The sequence below is a fragment of the Musca domestica genome, unplaced genomic scaffold (assembly GCF_030504385.1).
Source record: "Musca domestica strain aabys unplaced genomic scaffold, Musca_domestica.polishedcontigs.V.1.1 1, whole genome shotgun sequence".
Lineage (NCBI taxonomy): Eukaryota > Metazoa > Arthropoda > Insecta > Diptera > Muscidae > Musca > Musca domestica.
Window position 1 is genome coordinate 6,386,384 of NW_026712114.1, and position 6,000 is coordinate 6,392,383.

Here is a 6,000-nt window from a genome sequence, read left to right on the forward strand (position 1 = left end):
TTAATAGGTCTATTATAGATAGAATAGTTTTTACGAATACAAAATACAAACCGCTTTTTTTAGAAAGCTTTCCAAATTCACTCATGAATCCAAAAATAAAAACTTGTTGGTTGTTATTATCAACAACCTTTCGTTGGGAATTTTTTATTTACTTTGGAACTCTTTAAGTATTGGCAAAAATGCAATTCACTGCAACGTAGCATAAAAAAGAAACAACTTTGCCCCAGAAAAAAAAACAATTGTCTTTATTGGATGACATTGCTTTGACAGGCAGCACACTCAGCACCCGCAACAACAGGAGCAACAATGCCACTTCAACTTTTTTCAGAAATATTGAAGACTTTCTTTCCTTACTCTTTCCTTGTGCCGTAACATACTAGAAGCAACTGCTACAAGAGAGCCCGCCACAGCAAACCAAGATCACTTGGTTCATACCACAACCACATTGTATGCCAACATCAATCTGGCTGGCTACCAGGAGAGGCGTATGATTTTGACATGCGTTTGTATGCAAATTTTTGTCAAAATGTTTTTTTTTCTTCTCTTCTCTTTTGTTTTGTTTGCCATTTTCAGTCGACAAATTTGCTGAGAAACAATATTTCAATGAAAAAGTTTGGCCTGAAATTGATTTATGTTGTTAAAATTGTGAGCGCGCACACAGACACACTCACACACACACCTTCTGCATAGCATCAGCATTTTTGAAACAAAATTCAGAATTCTGTTTTGAAAAACCAACAATTCAAAATGTAACTGGGTTAAATGCATAATCAATTGAAGAATGGGCGTAGGAAATATATATATTTTATAAATATGAATATTGTGTGCATGTGTGTGTGTATGTTTCATATGGGATCGCATTTTGTATGAGAGAAGTATTTCAGATGTAATTGTTAGGGATGTGACTTGTATTCATGTTTTTCGAAACGCTGGGAGAAATAATATTTGGTAGAATATTTTGACTTACAGGAAGTTTTTAATCATATTTAAAACAAGCCGGTTTTGCCTACAGATGCATACCCTCAGCCAATGTTTGATTTTTTAAATATATTTTGACTTCTGCTATGGTTATTCAAATTGTTGACTCGCTATGTAGTAAGTTCCGAAGTAATGGGCCAATATTGGGCATTTCGTGTCGGGCCTAAATAAATATGATATAAATATTGCGACGTGCTAGGTTGTGTTGTGTTGATGGAAATATTTGGAGGTACGAAGTCTTGAATGGAATCGAATGCCAATTTCGCTTTTTATCAGCTTCATGGATATTCAAAATTGTCACAAAGGATATTTTGTTAGTGGAAATAATGGGATGTGTAATTATAAAGAGAACCTGAGGTTTATTTTGGATTTTGTAAACGTTTTGTTTACTCAAAACCTTGACATTTGTGCGGGATGTACCAGAAGGAAATATAGATAGAAATATGCAGATGTGCCAAGTCTAAATGGAATCCGATGTTAATTTCACGTTTTATGAGCTCAATGGATATTCAAAATTTCGACCTTTTTGTGGGGGAGGTGCCAGAAGGAGTGGACCGATATATGCCATCTTAACACCAGACCTTGGGTTAATATAAATATTAGCATGCGTGAAATTTGAAGAAAATTTGAAGAAGATTTGAAGAATTGAAGGACTCTTGTATCACACTTTATGGGAGTTGTAATTATTTAAAATTTTGACCCTTTGTGGAGGAGGTACCAGAAGGAGTGGATCGATACTGTCCATTTTCACACCTGACCTAGCACTGACGGAAATATTAGGATTTGCAAAGTTGGAGCAAAATAGGATTATCGTTTCTCTTTCTGTGAAAAAAATATTTTTTTTTGAAAATTTTGACCATTTGGGGGGTAGTTACCAGAAGAAGTGAGCCGATATATTTCATCTTAACATCAGATCTTGGGTTCATAAAATTATTGGGATGTGTGAAATTAAAAGACAATCGGACTAATATATCACATTTTATAGGAGTTGTAATTATTTAAAATTTTGACCCTTTGTGGGGGAGGTACCAGAAGGAGTGGATCGATATTGTCCATTTTCACACCTGACCTAGCACTGACGGAAATATTAGTATTTGCAAAGTTGGAGCAAAATCGGATTATCGTTTCTCTTTCTGTGCAGAAAATACTTTTTTTGTTGTTGAAAATTTCGACATTTTGTGGGGAAGGTACCAGAAGAAGTGGACCGATATTGCCCATCTCCGAACTCGATCTATGTTTGGCTAAAATATTACGATGTACCAAGTTTGGACCAAATCGGATACTTCCTTCGAGAGTTATCGTGCGCACCAGCCAGCCAGACAGACGGACGGACGTACTGACATCGCTAGATTGACTCCAAATGTTCTGAAACGGATTTGGTCCAAAGAGATTTGGTCTAAAACCGTTATTTTGACTAGGCACGTTTGACCGTATCAAATTATATATACCCTCTGTAGCCATATGGCTGAGGGTATAAAAAGGACCAAAAATACCCGTTTGACTCGCTTGGGACAACTTATTATACCCTCAGCCATATGGCTACAGAGGGTATATATCATTTGATACGGCCAAAACGTGCCTAGTCGAAATAACGGTTTTAGACCCTAGGTCTCTTTGGACCAAATCCGTTTCAGAACATTTGGAGTCGATCTAGCGATGTCCGTCCGTCTGTCTGTCTGTCTGTCTGGCTGGTGCGCACGATAACTCTCGAAGGAAGTATCCAATTTGGTCCAAACTTGGTACATCGTAATATTTTTGTCAAACTTAGATCGAGTTCGGAGATGGGCAATATCGGTCCACTCCTTCTGGTACCTCCCCCCCAAAAGTTCAAAATTTTCAAAAAATTTAATTTTTGCACAGAAAGAGAAATTATAGTCCGATTTTGCTCCAACTTTGTAAATCTTAATATTTGCGTCAGTGTGAGGTCGGGTGTGAAAATGGAAAATATTGGCCCACTCCATCAAGTACCTCCCCCACAAATGGTAAAAATTTTGAATAATTACAACTCTCATAAAATGTGATGTAAGTGTCCGATTGTCTTAAAATTTTACACATCCCAATATTTATATTAACCTAAGGTCTGGTGTTAAGATGGAATATATCGGTCCACTCCTTCTGGTACCTCCCCCACAAAAGGTCGAAATTTTCAAAAAAAAAAAAATATTTTTTTTTTTGCACAGAAAGAGAAAGAATAATTCGATTATTCTGCTACTTTGCAAATCCTAATATTTGCATCATTGCTAGGTCTGGTGCGAAAATGGAGAATATCGGTCCACTCCTTCTGGTACCTCCCCCACAAAGGGTCAAAACTTTAAATAATCACAACTCTCATAAAATGTGATGTAAGAGTCTGATTGTCTTGAAATTTCACACATCCCAATATTTATATTAACCCAAGATCTGATGTTAAGATGGAATATATCGGTCCACTCCTTCTGGTACCTCCCCCACAAAAGGTCGAAATTTGCAAAAAATATATTTTTTGCACAAAAAGAGAAAGGATAATCCGATTTTGCTCTCACTTTGCAAATCCTAATATTTGCATCAGTTCTACGTTAGGTGTAAAAATGGACAATATCGGTTCACTCCTTCAAGTACCTCCCCCACAAATGGTCAAAATTTTGAATAATTACAAATCTCATAAAATGTGATGTATGAGTCCGATTGTCTTCGAATGGCGCACATCCCAATATTTATATTAACCCAAGCTCTGGTGTTAAGATGAAGTATATCGGTCCACATCTTATGGTACCTCCCCCACAAATGGTCGAAAATTTGAGATATATATTTTCTGCACAGAAAGGAAGCAATAATCTAATTTTGAAAAACATAACGCTCAAAGAAAGCGAAATAAGGATTCACACATACAAATTGAAGATGATCCTATATATCTGCGAACACCTTCTGGTACCTCACCCACAAAGAGACACATTTTTCAACATTTTTATCTGTCATAAATTGCGAAACAACTCAGTGATTCTTTACAATTGCTATATCCATCTGCTATAATAATATTTATATCATATTTATGTAGGTCCGATACGAAATTGACAATATTGACCCATTCTTTAAAAACCCACTCCATAGAGGGTGAAGAGGACTGAGGGTATACATCTGTCGGCAAAGCCGACCGATACTTTTTTACTTGTTTTTATTTGCAATATTGTCGAAAAAAACTATATACCTAAAATGCAAAGATTCCAAGGATTCTTAAACCGAAAATTTCCAAAAGTGTGGAAGAGGGGAGAACTTGCCCCTCTTTACTTAGGTTACTTTGCGAAGTAAACTTTCAAAACGCCGATACACGTTTCTTCGATTTTTTTAGTTCCACTTTCATAATCTACTCGGTATTCCCTGTTATTGGAGTCCTAACAGGGGCCCATTGATATTGGCGTCTTAAAAGTTTTCCGTAAGATATGGTTCACTCCTACAATAATCTGTTCGCCCTAACAGACCCTATTACGCACATGTGGCGTGTTATTTTTTTTAATTCCTTTCCAAATAAACCAAAGTCCTCAATTAGACAATCGAATACTTCTCGATGTATTGAACTGAAGTCAGACAGGGGTATCCTATATAAATATGATGATTCTTGGGGTATTACTTTTTCTAGCATCAAAAATTACCTTCTTCATATTTATCGTTGGCCTTATTTTCCCAGAGGCTTTTGAGGCAGTCACATGATGCAGCCATATCTTTCGAGGATGTCGAACGAACACTGAACTACTCCGAAAAAAATTGATAAGTTGGGCGCCAGTCAGACGTGGAATTAAGAAAAACAAGTAAATAAGCTGTAAGTTTGGCCGAACTTTGAATACCCTGCACCTTTTGGAACGAATTTGGACATTTAAAAAAAATCCGTTAAAAATTCTGTTAAAATCTTAGAAATATCGAATGTAGCGGTTATATTAGGGTCTACACGACGACGTGGACCTGCATAGGCAACTTTTGTCATAAGCAATTACAATATTCAAATGCGAAACTTGAAAAAAAAATCGATGAATAAATAATGTCGCTAAAATCATCAAAATACCGAATATCGAGAGGTACCGTTATATGAGGGCTATACGAAGACGTGGGCCTGCACAGACAATTCTCTGTCATAGGCTGTAGTATCCATTAAGAACTTCAAATACCAAATTTGAAATAATTCCGGGGAATAATGTCGCTAAAATCATCAAAATACCGAATATCGGGAGTTGTCGTTATATGGGGGCTATACGAAGACGTGGACCTACACGGACGATTTTCTATCATAGGCTGTAATATCCATTAAGAACTTCATATACCAAAATCGAAACATTTTCGGTGAATAATGTCATTCAAATCATGAAAATACCGAATATCGGGAGTTGCCGTTATATGGGGGCTATACGAAAACGTGGACCTGCACGGACAATTTTCTGTCTTAGGCTGTAGTATCCATTACGAACTTCAAATACCAAATTTGAAACAATTCCGTTGAACAATGTCGCTAAAATCATCAAAATTCCGAAAATAGGGAGTTGCCGTTATATGAGGGCTATACGAAAACGTGGACCTACATGGCCCATTTTCAATACCAAAAGTCCTGCAGCCATAATATACATTTGAGTAAAATTTTATCAACCTAATTTTATGCTGATCGAGAATATTTACACTTTGTGGGGTCTAAAGGTCTAAAGGTGGGTCGAGGTGTTACAAACGGAATGACAAACTTAATATAGCCTCCATACTATGGTGGAGGGTATAAAAGGAGTTAAATTCCCATATCATAAAACGAGGGGTTCCCTAATGTGGTTTGATGTCCAAGCAGAACAGGCCATATAAAACGACAGCATAAGTAGTGCTTTATTCTTCAAAGACATGTGGGATTATGCCTTCTGAACTTTTTATGCCCTCCACCATACTGTGGAGGGTATATTAACTTTGTCATTCCGTTTGTAACTCCTCGAAATACTTATGTCAGACCCATCAAAGTATATATATTCTTGATCAGCATAAAATTCTAAGTCGTCCGTCTGTCTGTTGTAATCACGCCAT